Consider the following 14,488-nt stretch of genomic DNA (forward strand, 5'->3'; position numbering starts at 1 on the left):
CAGGCAATTCAAATAATAAGGGGGATATTTCCAGGCTCTCTCTATCAGGCTCCCTCTAGATGGCAGTAAATAAGACTTCCCAAAAGGGAACCACTGCCAAAGGCAGGCCAACTTTTTAAGGCTAAAAGAAAAGGAGTACTTGTGGCACCTTAGAGACTAACCAATTTATTTGAGCATCCGGATGCATCCGATGAAGTGAGCTGTAGCTCACGAAAGCTCATGCTCAAATAAATTGGTTAGTCTCTAAGGTGCCATAAGTACTCCTTTTCTTTTTGCGAATACAGACTAACACGGCTGTTACTCTGAAACCTGTTTTTAAGGCTAGCAACCTCAGTGTGATTCCTTACTGCTGTCATGTTGCCAGGGACTAGCTTTAGTCTGAACTGATAGCCAACAAGGCCAACCAGTCCTCTAGATTCTGCTCCTACAGTTCATTGCTCTGCTCGGCTTCCAATTGCTGCTACGAGCTAGTAGCTCAAAATGGTGCAGTGAAGTTGCTTAATCAAGCACAAAGAAAAACACGTGCACGTGTCACTGTGGTGCTGCATCATTTGCACATTGAACAGATATAGGGGAAAGAGAATAATTAGAGAAACCAGAGGCCACTCACATGGATCAATACTTCCAGGCACCCCTTTTTTGTATGTCATCTCACTCATACTTGTGGTTTCAACATATGATTTGCATTAGGTCCCCTGCCTGCCATTTGATGGCTCTGCTTAACAGATGTGAATTTATTTAGTCACAGAGCCCGCTCTTTTGACTCTCTTTGTAGAACAGATGGGCTTTTTTTTTTCTCCCTTCAGCGACATTCAAATAATAATCAAACTCTCCACACAGGTTTGCCTAAGTATTGCATACGAGAAGGAACACACAAACAGAGACACGATCTCGCAATAACTCTTATTAGCAGTCGGGTCACACCATCAGCATAAGCAACCTGATGTGACAGCAGCTGATCGAGAACTACAGTCTATGGTACTAGTTAACTCAGTCTACATTAATAGGCTACAGAGTTGCATACATCGCTGGTTTGGTTATTACTCAGAGAATCAAGTTGTTAACATCCGACAGCTAGATGGTAGCATAGGCAGGGGACAGGGCACAGAGGTGGGGAATTTCACCAAGGGCAAGTCATGCCTGACCAACCTGATTGCCTTCTATGAGGAGATAATTGGTTCTGTGGACATGGGGAAAACGGTGCACGCGATATACCTTGACTTTAGCAAAGCTTTTGATATGGTCTCCCACAGTATACTTGCCAGCAAGTTAACGAAGTATGGATTGGATGAATGGACTATAAGATAGTTAGAAAGCTGGCTAGACTGTTGAGCTCAATGGGTAGTGATCAACGGCTCGATGTCTAGTTGGCAGGCGGTATCAAGCGAAGTGCCCCAGGGGTCGGTTTTGTTCAACATCTTCATTAATGATCTGGATGATGGGATGGATTTCACCCTCAGCAAGTTCGCAGATGACACTAAGATTTAGGGGGAGAGGTAGATATGCTGGAGGGTAGGGATAGGGTCCAGAGTGATCTAGACAAATTGGAGAATTGGGCCAAAAGAAATCTGATGAGGTTCAACAAGGACAAATGCAGTGTCCTGCACTTAGGACGGAAGAATCCCATGCACCGCTACAGGCTGGGGACTGACTGGCTAAGCGACAGTTCTGCAGAAAAGGACCTGGGGATTACAGTGAATGAGTAGCTGGATATGAGTCAGCAGCATGCTCTTGTTGCCAAGAAGGGAAACAGCATATTGGGCTGCATTAGTAGAAGCACTGCCAGAAATCTAGGAAAGTAATTATTCCCCCCGATTCAACACTGGTGAGGCCACATCCGGAGTACTGTGTCCAGTTTTGGGGCCCCCAGGACAGAAAGGATGTGCACAAATTTGAGACAGTCCAGCGGAGGACAATGAAAATGATTAGGGGGCTGGGGCACATGACTTATGAGGCGAGACTGAGGGAACTGGGTTTATTTAGTTTTCAGAGAGAAGAATGAGGGGGGATTTGATAGCAGCCTTCAACTACCTGAAAGGGGGTTCCAAAGATCATAGAATCATAGAATCATAGAATATCAGGGTTGGAAGGGACCCCAGAAGGTCATCTAGTCCAACCCCCTGCTCGAAGCAGGACCAATTCCCAGTTAAATCATCCCAGCCAGGGCTTTGTCAAGCCTGACCTTAAAAACCTCTAAGGAAGGAGATTCTACCACCTCCCTAGGTAACGCATTCCAGTGTTTCACCACCCTCTTAGTGAAAAAGTTTTTCCTAATATCCAATCTAAACCTCCCCCACTGCAACTTGAGACCATTACTCCTCGTTCTGTCATCTGCTACCATTGAGAACAGTCTAGAGCCATCCTCTTTGGAACCCCCTTTCAGGTAGTTGAAAGCAGCTATCAAATCCCCCCTCATTCTTCTCTTCTGCAGACTAAACAATCCCAGCTCCCTCAGCCTCTCCTCATAACTCATGTGTTCCAGTCCCCTAATCATTTTTGTTGCCCTTCGCTGGACTCTCTCCAATTTATCCACATCCTTCTTGAAGTGTGGGGCCCAAAACTGGACACAGTACTCCAGATGAGGCCTCACCAATGTCGAATAGAGGGGAACGATCACGTTCCTCGATCTGCTCGCTATGCCCCTACTTATACATCCCAAAATGCCATTGGCCTTCTTGGCAACAAGGGCACACTGCTGACTCATATCCAGCTTCTCGTCCACTGTCACCCCTAGGTCCTTTTCTGCAGAACTGCTGCCTAGCCATTCGGTCCCTAGTCTGTAGCTGTGCATTGGGTTCTTCCGTCCTAAGTGCAGGACCCTGCACTTATCCTTATTGAACCTCATCAGATTCCTTTTGGCCCAATCCTCCAATTTGTCTAGGTCCCTCTGTATCCTATCCCTCCCCTCCAGCGTATCTACCACTCCTCCCAGTTTAGTATCATCCGCAAATTTGCTGAGAGTGCAATCCACACCATCCTCCAGATCATTTATGAAGATATTGAATAAAACCGGCCCCAGGACCGACCCTTGGGGCACTCCACTTGATACCGGCTGCCAACTAGACATGGAGCCATTGATCACTACCCGTTGAGCCCGACAATCTAGCCAGCTTTCTACCCACCTTGTAGTGCATTCATCCAGCCCATACTTCCTTAACTTGCTGACAAGAATACTGTGGGAGACCGTGTCAAAAGCTTTGCTAAAGTCAAGAAACATGATGGAGTTCAGCTGTTCTCAGTGGTAGCAGATGACAGAACAAGGAGCAATGGTCTCAAGTTGCAGGAGGGGAGGTCTAGGTTGGATATTAGGAAAATCTTTTTCATTAGGAGGGTGAAGCAGCACTGGAATGGGTTTCCTAGGGAGGTGGTGGAATCTCCATCCTTAAGAGGTTTTTAAGGCCCAGCTTGGCAAAGCCCTGGCTGGGATGATTTAGTTGGGATTGGTCCTGCTTTGAGCAGGGGGTTGAACTAGATGACCTCCCGAGGTCTCTTCCAACCCTAATCTTGTACAATTCTATGATTTTGCACTGCCACTCTCTCAATGCAAACTAGGTACTTGCATAACCTTGATAGCTGAGCCACCTCACAAGCAATAATGAGTTGATCTTCACAAACTTCCCTATGATGTAGGGAAGCATCATTATCCCCATTTTATAGATGGGAAACTGAGGCCCAGAGAAACTCAGTCCCAGATTTTTAAAAGTTTCGTTTTCAAAAGGGAAGTAGGCACTTTAGGAGTCTAAGTCCCATTGGCTTTAAATGAGATTTGGCTCCTGCGTGCTAAGACACTTTTGAAAATCAGATTTACTTGTTGCACTGGTGAGTGGAGCAATGCCTAAACACCTTTAAAACTCTGGGCCTAAGTGATTTGCGTGAAGTCAGACAGGAAGTCAGTGGTGGAGCAGGAAACTGAACCCAATGTCCTAAATCCCAGGACCGTAGCCACGAGCCCATCCTGAGCTCTCCCTGTCCTGGGGATGGACACAGGAGTTTGGTTTCCAGAAGAGTCAGTCTGGCACCAGGTCTAAAGTCACATGGATTTTTTTTTTTTTTAAAGAAGTTATGTTAAAAAAGTGGACTTGACTGGAGAACAGGACCCCGAGCGTGTCTCCTAAGAACACATTTCATTATGGCAGTGCTGCAGGTTGCCTGTGTTTGAGCTTTTGAAATAGGGGAAGTGGTGCCTGAGAAATTCATTCGTTTGCACATTGAACTAGGGATTTTATTAAACAGCCAAAAAAGAGAAATAGCAAACGGGACCTTGCATGGGGAACCTTTGGGGGAAGAGCAGTTGCGGGTACACCAATATTTGGCCTGTCTTTAACCACAAACATGGAGCATTCTGCTCAGTGTTCCTTCATAGTTCTTAAGAGGCAGAGATGCACAAGGTCAAATAGAAACCAAATACAAGTGACTATATCCTGAAAATACCATTATTGGTAACTGTGCACATCTATCAGCTGCTGTATTGAAGCAATGTTCTTAGACAATAGCTAATGCAATAAAGGCAAGAACAGCCTGAGACGGTATCTCAGCTTCTCCATCTATGAGATACGGGGTCCAATGCTGTCAGCTCTTCAAGTGGTGGGGCTCCAGCTCAAATGGAATTCCCCATGCAAAAGACATCCAGTATAAGTCCCTTAGTCCCCTTCTTATGGTCAGAATAGCATATTTACAAGACCCAAAACCCCCAAAAGTCACAGACAGTAAGCAAAATGATAAAGCTGGCAGATACCAGGCAGTAAAACATTTTCAAATAGGAAGGAACTCTGGACCCGCAGAAGACACTCAGGTCTTTGTGAGGCCAAGGAAACTTCAAGCTGCAAAGCACACCATGCTTTTTGAAAGCATATGCCATTTTTCTTGCACGGCACTGAGGGCTGCTGTGTAATTTTCATTTCAGTACCAGCATCTGACAACTTTACAGAGCTTCACTAACCCCGAAATATGGAAGCAAGGTCTGGTACAATAATATGTCACCAAATTAGGTAGCTTCTGTTCTTTTTTTTTAACTAACAGAAAAACGGGGATATTTTCACAGGCACAAAACAGAGCTAGACACCCAATTTGCAGAGGATGCACATCCAACTCTACTTTGGAAAAATCTCTCCATGGAGTAATCAACACATTCTCTTTAATCCATTTAAGCAAGGTAAAACTCTTGCATTTTAACTAACTGTTCTACCAATGCAAAACCGGAAGGTACAGGAGTGCTTTTGTCAGGACGAAAAGGCCTTGTGGTTAAACCACTACTCCAGGAGGAATTCTGTGCCACTGTGCAATGCAGAATTTTGCAGAAATTAATGTTGTGCGCGCAGAATTTTTTTCCCCCACAGAACTGGGCTGCCATGCCGCTGGTCGCCACTAGGGGGCCGCTGGACCCTGCATAGCCCAGTTCGCACACAGAAGACACTGCCGGGGAGGGGGGGAGGTAAGTGGGGGGAGGGGGGAAGAGTAGAGAGTTCCTAGCAGCTGCAGTTCCCAGAAAAACAGGAACTGGGTTGTCATAGGGGTTTCTTTAACTCTCTGCTCCTCAGGGAATTTTTTGAGAGTCTGTAACAATTGCTCACAGGTATTTTGAAACAAAATTACCAAAATAATTGAAACTGGCGTGATTATGTAGTGTTATTTTGACAAATTTAAAATCTGCAGAATTTTAAAACATTGTGCGCAGAATTTTTAAATTTTTTGGCACAGAATTCCCCCAGGAGTAAAGCACAGGACTGTGAGGCGGGAGATCAGGGTTCTAGCCCCAACTCTCTGCCCCGTGCTGAGGAACCTGTGCAACCTTTTTGTACATCACTGTCTCATTTGTAAAATGGCGGATAATATTTACGCACTTCTGCCTTGCCCTTTGAGATCTATAGATGAAAAGTGCTTTATAAGCACAATGTATTCACAGTTGAAAGGAATCTAAAACGTGATGTACATACAAACTGATTTTAAGTGAGACAGGACAAGAAGGCGAGAGAACAAGTTATTCCAGCTGACAAAGGAACATGATTCATAGTTAGCCCTGTGGTGGGGATCCATAGCTCATACTAAGACCATCATAAATTGCTCTGGAAGAAAATTAAGCAAACATTAAAGCCCACATCCTTATATGGAAGGAATAGGTCAGAGGCCTGGCTGATACACAGAGATTTTTTGGTATCTCTGAATGATAGCGCTTTGGTTTTATGACCTGCAGCTGCTTCACTCAAGAATTCACTTGAACAATTTTACGGCTTTGCTCAGTTAAGAATTTTTTTAAATGCTAATCCGTTCTGATCACATTAGCCCTCCTTTGGTTCCTTCCCCCTGCATGTGCACACATGCAATACACAGAGGCAAACGGCAGGAATAAATGAGCAGCATCAACTGCAACTACAGCAGATCAACCAAAGCTAATCTTTTTTTCACCCCCTGTATGCTTGATTTCCGGGCACCCATCAGCATGCCTATTGGTGGAAAACTGGGAATCCATTTTACCTCCCAGCCCGATACAGCCCAGATGTGGCTACCACCCCAACTTAAATAAGAAAAGAAATAATACAGACACTCCAGTGAGAGGTACCACATAAATGCATTAATTAAGCCTCATTAACACAAACTCCTGATAATTGCCTCAGTATTAGCCCATTTTCCAGATGGATAAATAGCAGGCCAGAAAGGTTAAGTGACTGAATTAAGTTCACGCAGCAAAGTCAGTGATGGAGCAAAGTCAGTGACAGAGCCCAAAGATAGGATCATAGAATCGTAGGATTGGAAGGGATCTCGAGAGGCCATCTAGTCCAGTCCCCTGCACTCATGGCAGGACTAAGTATTATCTAGAACAGAGGTCGGCAACCTTTCAGAAGTGGTGTGCTGAGTCTTCATTTATTCACTTTAATTTAAGGTTTTGCGTGCCAGTCATACATTTTAACATTTTTTAGAAGGTCTCTCTGTATAAGTCTCTATATTACATAAGTAAACTATTGTCGTATGTAAAGTAAACAAGGTTTTCAAAATGTTTAAGAAGCTTCATTTAAAATTAAATTAAAAAGCTCATCTTACGCTGCCAGCCCGGGGTTCCGTTCACCTAGGCCGGCAGCAGGCTGAATGAGGCCTGTGGCCGGGACCCTGGCTGGCAAGGGGCCGGCAGCCAGAACCCCAGACCGGCTGTGGGCTGAGCGGGGCCGGCAGCCGGGACCCTGGCTGGCAAGGGGCTGGCAGCCAGAACCCCAGACCAGCAGTGGGCTGAGCGGAGCCGGCGGCTGGGACCCCAGACCGGCTGTGGGCTGAGCGGAGCCAGCACCCTGGCTGGCAAGGGGCCGGCAGCCAGTACCCCAGACCAGCAGTGGGCTGAGCGGAGCCAGCGGCTGGGACCCCAGACTGGCTGTGGGCTGAGCGGGGCCGGCAGCCGGGACCCTGGCTGGCAAGGGGCCGGCAGCCAGAACCCCAGACCGGCAGTGGGCTGAGCGGGGCCGGCAGCTGGGACCGCAGACCGGCAGTGGGCTGAGCAGCTCTGGGGTTCCATCCGCCGGCTCCTGCCAGCCAGGGTCCCAGCTGCCGGCCCCACTCAGCCCGCTGCCGGTCTGGGATCCCGGCCCTGCCCACATAGAGTGGGTACCTACCTTCTCTCTGGTTCTAGCCCGTTCTCTTCCTCTCTCTGCACTGAGCTGAGGGTGGGAGAGCACTGAGCACAGGGCTGGGGGTGAAGGAGCAGGCTGGGGGTTGGGGTGTAGGATCTGGCCAGGAGCTAGAATGAGGAAGGGGGCTCAGGGTTGGGGTTTGGGTGTGGAGTGCATACCTGGACAGCTCCCATTTGGTGCGAGGGGTGCAGGTGGGAATGTGGGGGGGGGTGCAGGAGCTCCCATTTGGTGCTCAGGGTGGGGGTGGGAATGTGGGGGGGTGCAAGAGTCAGGACATGTGGTGTGGGGGGGGCTGGGTATGTGTGGGGGGTACTGGAGTCAGGGCTGGGGTCGTGGAGGGTGCAGGGGTCAGGGCAGAGGGCTGGGTGGGTGTGTGGGGAGTGCAGGAGTCAGGGAAGAGGGCTGGGTGTGTGTGAGGGGGGTGCAGAGCTCAGGGCAGAGGGCTGGGTTGTGTGTGGTAGAGTGTAGGGGTCAGGGCAGAGGGCTGGGGGTGTGGGCTGGGGTCGTGGAGGTGCTCCCAGCCCCCTGCCCAGAGTGGCTCACAGCAGGGGGCTGGAGGGGATATGCCCTGATTCCACCCCCCTTCCCCAAGGCCCCGTCCTCACCTCTTCTCCCCGGAGCAGCGAGCGCTCTGCGTCTCTGCTTCTCCCCCTCCCCGGCCAGGGCCGTCAGCTGATCGGTGGCAGGGAGGGAGAGGAGGAGGGGCAGGAACAGTATGGCAGGGGAGGGGGGACCTAGCCTGCCCTGCAGCAGCAGCCGGCGGGAGGTGGGGGGCGGAGAAGAGCGGGCCGGGGCGGACAGGACTTAATGGCTCGCTGCTGCCTGCTCTGGGGTCCCAGCCTGGGTTCAACAGCGGGCTGAGCGGGGCCGGCAGCTGGAACCCGGCAGACAGAAGTGTGCCATTAAAAATTGCCAGGATCACAATGGATTAGTAGCTCAACTCCATTCATAGCCCAAGATAATTATTGGTTATTTATTATCTGTATCATGGTAGTTACCAATTCAGAACAGGGCCCCAGTGCGTAGGCCACTGTCAAACAGAGTAACAGAAAGCCCCCGCCCCAAACATCATTGCTATCTAGGCACTTCAAGGAAAAAATGCATTTAGTCAAAAAAACCTAATTTTCCATCAGAACAGTTTTAACATAAAATTTTCAACCAGCCTATCAATGGAACTTACATGATAAAGATCCAGATTTTTAAAGGTATTTAGGTGTTGACTGTCGATGGGTTTTTGGCATTTGGTTAGATGTGGACTAAAGTGCCTAAATTCCGTTGATGGTCAACACCTAAATACCTTTAAAAATCTACCCAAATCCCTTTTGAAAGCGAGACTTAGGTGTTGCAGTAACATCTAAATACCTTTGAAAATCTGGGCCTACATGCTTTGCCGCTTTCCAATATTGAAAGGTTTTCCTTTCTTGAGATCTTAGGTTCCAGAGTGGGAGCAATGCTTTTTGGAAATCTAGCCCAGCCTTTAAATTTTGTTACCTTCCTGTCAAGACTCAGGCACAAGGAGGTGGGGAAACTAAACCATGTCTGTGTTGGATAATCTTGTGGCCAACCTTAATATTACTCAATTACCAAGTGAGTGATTTGGTAGTAAACAACCTTTTGCTTGTGCGCAAACATTTTTAATTTCATGCCCTGCTAATCACACATCTGTTAGAGTTCCTTTTCCACCCGTTGTAATAATGATACAAGGGAAAAATCACTGCACTAACAACTGAAACGTGGCTTGTGTAAAATATTTGAATAAGAATCACTTTGCCTGTGTGGAATGAGCAGCACAGCAAGCAACGCAACAGACTTAATGAAGTTGACAGAAATCTTATTTTTAAAAATGATAACATAGGATCCAGAATTTGCCATGAGCAAATTCGCCCCAAGAACTGGCTGTCTGCAGCCTGTCGGCCAATGCCGTCAGCTGTTTATCCATGCCTTTCTATACGTCTCTGCAACAGAGCCAGGTATGCTGCCACCATGACTCCACCTTTGCTGCTGAAATTCTCCAGGCCTTCACGTCTACTCTGCTGAACAATGCCGTTATCTTCAGTATGTCACCCCCACATCCCAGCTCCCAAGCCTACAGAATGCCCCACCCCACACACAGGGAATGCAACCACACCTCTCCTTCTCCTCACCCAGCTCCAGTGCCACCTCATTCATTTTCATCTACAGCCCCAAACGGCTCTACAGTGCTTCCCAAAGCCTTGAGTGCCATCTCTCTGGGGCTGCCATTCATCCCGCACTGGCCTCCTCTCTAGCTCTTCACGCAATCCCACCATTGAAGAAGTAGCCAGAGCTTTCTCCTCTCTGATTCCTACCTCCTAGAACAGCCTTCTCTTGTTTTCTTCACCTCATCTATCAGCTAAAAAGATAGCCTTTCCCCCTTCCACACCAGTGCAAAGTAGGTGCCAATTACAACCATTCTGAGTTAGCTTTTGCACTCACTTCCTACTAGTGTAAATGACAAGACGCAGCAGGGCAATGGAGAACCGAGCCCATAGTTTATGGGATGTTTTAAAATAAAACTCTCTGAATGTGCTCAGCATATGCACAGCCATCAATTAGCTGTTTACCTGCATCCAGTTTGTGAATGCATTGTAATAACAAATGCACTTAGCCCCTGGATGTTTCAAGCATCGAATCAGAGTGTATTCAGTCAGATAACTGTACCAGGGATTAGCAGTGGAAAGGGGTGGAGGGGGGAACCCTAGATGAGCAAAAGTGCTGCAAGCCACATTTGATGTAACAGTCATATGATTATACTGTCATATCAAACTTTTCTGCAAAGTAGGAACACTCTGACGCTTCATATTTTTAAAACTGACATTTTGATTCATTACTGTAAATAGCACGTTGTATTAAATATTGTGACAAGGAGCAGAGCATATTTTTCAAGCTCTAACATTTAGGAATCACTTTTTTTTTCCTTTACATTTGAAGCTGTTACCACAGAGCTCAGAGGAGGTTTCTGTGAAGATCCGATTGCTTTTGCCTGGATTCCCAGTGATGCTGAGAACTGCAGCACAGACAGATGTGAACGATACTGCTGGCATACTAAAGCAGGGAACTGTCTCAAGGACACACAGTAGCTAAAGTAAATAACGTACAATAAATTTATAACAGATCACCCAGAAATTGGGGGGAGGGAGGGGCAGAACAGATGAGGCTAAGGCACTGGACTGGTTCTCAGAAGATCTGAGTGCAATTCCCACCTCTGCCACAGACATATTCTCACTAGGCCTCAGTTCCCCACCTGCAAAATTAAGAGTAATAAACTTGCTTTCTCCTTGCCTGTCTCTGTCATGTCTATTTAAATGGTGTACCCTTCAGGACAGCTGTTGTCTCTTACTGTGTGGACAGCACCTGGCATCATGAACCTCCATCTCAGTATAAAAACCTAGATAGATAGCTACCGCACATCCCCGAGCTGCAAACTGAGCTCTTGGTGCAATCCACTGAATCAAGGGGATTTGTAGCCACAAACATGACCCTTACATTTGGCCTGCAGCTTACAGTCAGAAGTGGTGTGGCTGCAATATATGAGGAATAGGGATCAGAATGTTATTTAAACGTGGGTTCAATGCAATCGGCTGTGCTCCCACAAGAGCAGTTACACACCACTCATCATATGCTACCTCCGGAAATCTCGTAGAAGGATTAGTGTGCCAACAAGTAGAGTACTGGTCTAGCCAGACATCTAAAGCATATTGGCACCACTTAAATTTGTCCATTCACCAATATGTTTTCCTAAAAATGCCCATATGCTTTGCCTGTAGCTCCCATATGCTTTTGTAAAGGAAAACAAAAACAATTTTGTTAGTTGTGAGTGATTGATCATTCTGTATTTCACAAGAGTCAGATTTAAAACAAGAAATAAAACCATTCAGCTGCAGGGTTTTTGCTTTTTTTCAAGGCTTTTTCCTCCAGCTCACTGATGAAATCATGGTGACCAAAAATGCACAGAGAAACACCAGGACATTGCAGTATACTTAGTGGGTATGTCACACACTATCAGATGCCTCAGGAAATACGGGCAGAATCCACATTACTGGGATACAGCAGAAACAGTTAGGGTCCAACCAAATTCACGGTCCATTCTGGTCAAGTTCATGGGCACAGGATTTGAAAATTAATCAATTTAAGGTTTTCAGATGTTTACATTTGAAATTTCACGGTGTTGTAACCATGGGGGTCCCGACCCAAAAGGGAGTTGGGGGAGGGGCAGAGGGGGGTATCACAAAGCTGTTGTAGGGGGGTTGTGGGATTGCCATCCTCACTTCTGTGCTGCCTTCAGAGCAGCTGGGGTAGGTACCCAGAGGTGGGTCTCATCTCCCCCACCCCTCCACCCCGAGCGAGGCCGTGCAGGGGAAGAGCAAGTCCCGTCCCTCCTCAGCCCAGAGGGGAGTAGCAGCAAGAGCCAGGGGCATGGCTAGAAGCCCCTGCCCTACCCTCCCCCTCCAACAGCTAGATTTCACAGTCCGTGAAACATTTTTCTTGGCTGTGAATAGAAATAATGGTCAGTGATTTCGAGGCCAATGCAATCTCCAGCTATAATTGGGATTAGACACTTAAGAGATGGTGATTCCACTCTCCAATGCATGGACTTTGCAACCTTAATGTTTTTTTGTATCTACCAGTACTGCACCCACACTTTGTGTGTGTGTGTCACTGGGCAACTGATCCCTTTATGGGAAGTCGGGGTTACCTTTATTGCGTCCAAGTGCTCATTTACTAATGAACCATTCATGAGCCAGCCAGGACAGTTAGTTGCAAGGAGGAGGTGATGGTAACCGGCATGATCAAATTTTGCGTTCCCAGCTCTGCCACTGTTAATTCCTCTGCAGTTCTAATGGATCTTTGCCCAGGGAAACACAGCTGTTCAGCAGGGTCATTTGGATACAGATGATGCTGGAGGGAAAGCATCTAGCCTGGAGAACCACAGCTTTGGTCCATTTCTGGTCACATTTTGAAGCCGTGTTGCTCTTTGGTGAATTATAGATTTCTAGGGCCAAATTCACCATGTCTTATGGTGGCAAGTATCTGTTAATTGCTATAATTATTCCATTACCCAAAACAAAGACAGCTTTCATTTGAAAAAGTGTTTCCTACCCAGTTCAGTGGGGAGAGGCACTCCCATGGACACAGGCAGCTCCTGAGGAGAGGAGCTCCCAGAAGGCCTGATCAGGAGGGCTCCTAGAGCAGAGGGCCTAGATGGTGCGTGCCTGGGGACACAGAGCTCTCCAGGGAGCCCACTGGAGCAGGAGTCTGGAAGGTCACTCCTGGAGATGGGAGATTCGCAGAGAGACAGCTGCAGTTGGCAAGCATCCAAGAGGACCTGATCTCAGCCAAGGGGTCTCCCAGACAGTGGCAGGAAACCCCAACCTGACAGGAACCACGCACTGCAGCGGATGGATCTCCACAGACACCTGCTTCCAGAAGAGGATCCTCACAGGCAGCGGCAAGAGACCTGATCCCAGGGGCAGAGACCTGAACCGAAAGAATCCTGGATGAAGAACCAGGACAGAGGCAAGCAGGGGACTCGGGTGCGAGACAGATGGACTGGGACTCCAGCTAGAACTCTGGGACAAAGGTTTTGCTCATATGTTTTGCTGGTCTTTTCTGCTAAATAAATGAGCCCCTCTGAAAAGTGGACCCTCCTAAAGCCTGCCTGGACTTGTACTCCAGATGATGGGGGGGGGGGGGGGGGGGACACATAATGGCAGGGTTCACACACACCTGACTACAAGGGGGTGTCACTGTAGCCTGCATTGTTACAATATCTACCAAATAAAGCCTGCCCAGGCTGCAGTGCAACGCTCTCTAGGTCTGACTGAATTTGCTCTCAGCAAGGATAGATTTCTGACAATGATCCAATCTGATGCAGGGCCTAATTACAGGCCAGATGCAAGAGGTAAGAGCCCCATTTTCCTCAGGAGCAACGCTGAACAAATGGTCAAGAGAGAAGAAATAATTCTTTTGCTATGGGGCACCCGGTGATGGACAATTTGTTGGAGCACAGCGGCAGGATCAATTTCACGTGTCACCATTATACAATGTTTTCCCTGGGGAAAACTAACTGGACACCAAACTCTCCTGGACGCACTTTACCTCCCTTTTCATCACCTGTCTATCGGTGGCAAACAGCTCTTGCTTGTCGTGGGACAGAAATTGCTATTCCAAACCTCCCAGCTATGAATCTATATTCCTTCATTCTCAGTTTTTCCATGGCTTACCCATGCCTTGTTCTATGCCAATTACCACGACTCAAGAGCACCTCTAACATCTATTTTACCCCCCAGGCTGCTGTCACGGTTCATTAAGGACTGAGAATGGACCTACCCTGACAATGTTCCCTTTCGAACGTTCTTACCTACAGGAGCCCCTTCACTGGAATTTAATGATCATACCTTGGGATAGAAGTGAAGAGCAAGCTAAGGGGTGCTTCATATAATTCAACGAGGGGCCGTTGCTGAAGGTTCAGAATTGTATCTCAGGCCGAGCTTTGGATTCCTGCTAAATACCTTCAGTCACTTTAAAAGAATTTGGATCCTGAAGAATGAACAAACTAGCTCAGCAGCATATATATTTCTATTTAGGTCCTTCTAATTATTGAGACATGCTCTTTTCTTTACTGCTGGGCACTGAAGTTATGTGAGATTTAAGCCAATCTGGATACAACCTGGAAGATGCTGGGGTGACCACAGCTGCCAGCAAATCAGGTCCCTAAATTCCCCATATCAATCCTAAAATGAGCAGTTTACCAAGCATAGGGACCCCATTGCCCTCTCACCTCAAATGAGGAGGTGCCCTCCAAGCCCAGGGCGAGACGTACTTACAGGAACGCTGAAGGGTCTCTGTGGGGGAAG

The 14,488-nt window shown here is 47.6% G+C and overlaps 1 protein-coding gene across 7 annotated transcripts in view; it reads right to left on the reverse strand.

Annotated features, from left to right (window-relative positions):
- Positions 1 to 14,488, reverse strand: part of LPP (LIM domain containing preferred translocation partner in lipoma) — a 415,845-nt gene that overhangs the window by 290,032 nt on the left and 111,325 nt on the right. The window contains exons 3-4 of one of the 7 annotated variants that reach the window (XM_073359053.2): positions 14,413 to 14,476; positions 12,732 to 13,109 (exon numbers count right to left, since the gene is read on the reverse strand). The exons of 5 other annotated variants lie outside the window; for them this stretch is intronic. The gene's annotated coding sequence lies outside the window, so the exon portion shown is untranslated. The remainder of the gene's footprint in view (positions 1 to 12,731; positions 13,110 to 14,412; positions 14,477 to 14,488) is intronic. One more of the 7 variants, XM_073359048.2, reaches the window with a different exon arrangement.

The sequence above is a fragment of the Lepidochelys kempii genome, chromosome 9 (assembly GCF_965140285.1).
Source record: "Lepidochelys kempii isolate rLepKem1 chromosome 9, rLepKem1.hap1, whole genome shotgun sequence".
In the NCBI taxonomy this organism is placed as follows: Eukaryota; Metazoa; Chordata; order Testudines; family Cheloniidae; genus Lepidochelys; species Lepidochelys kempii.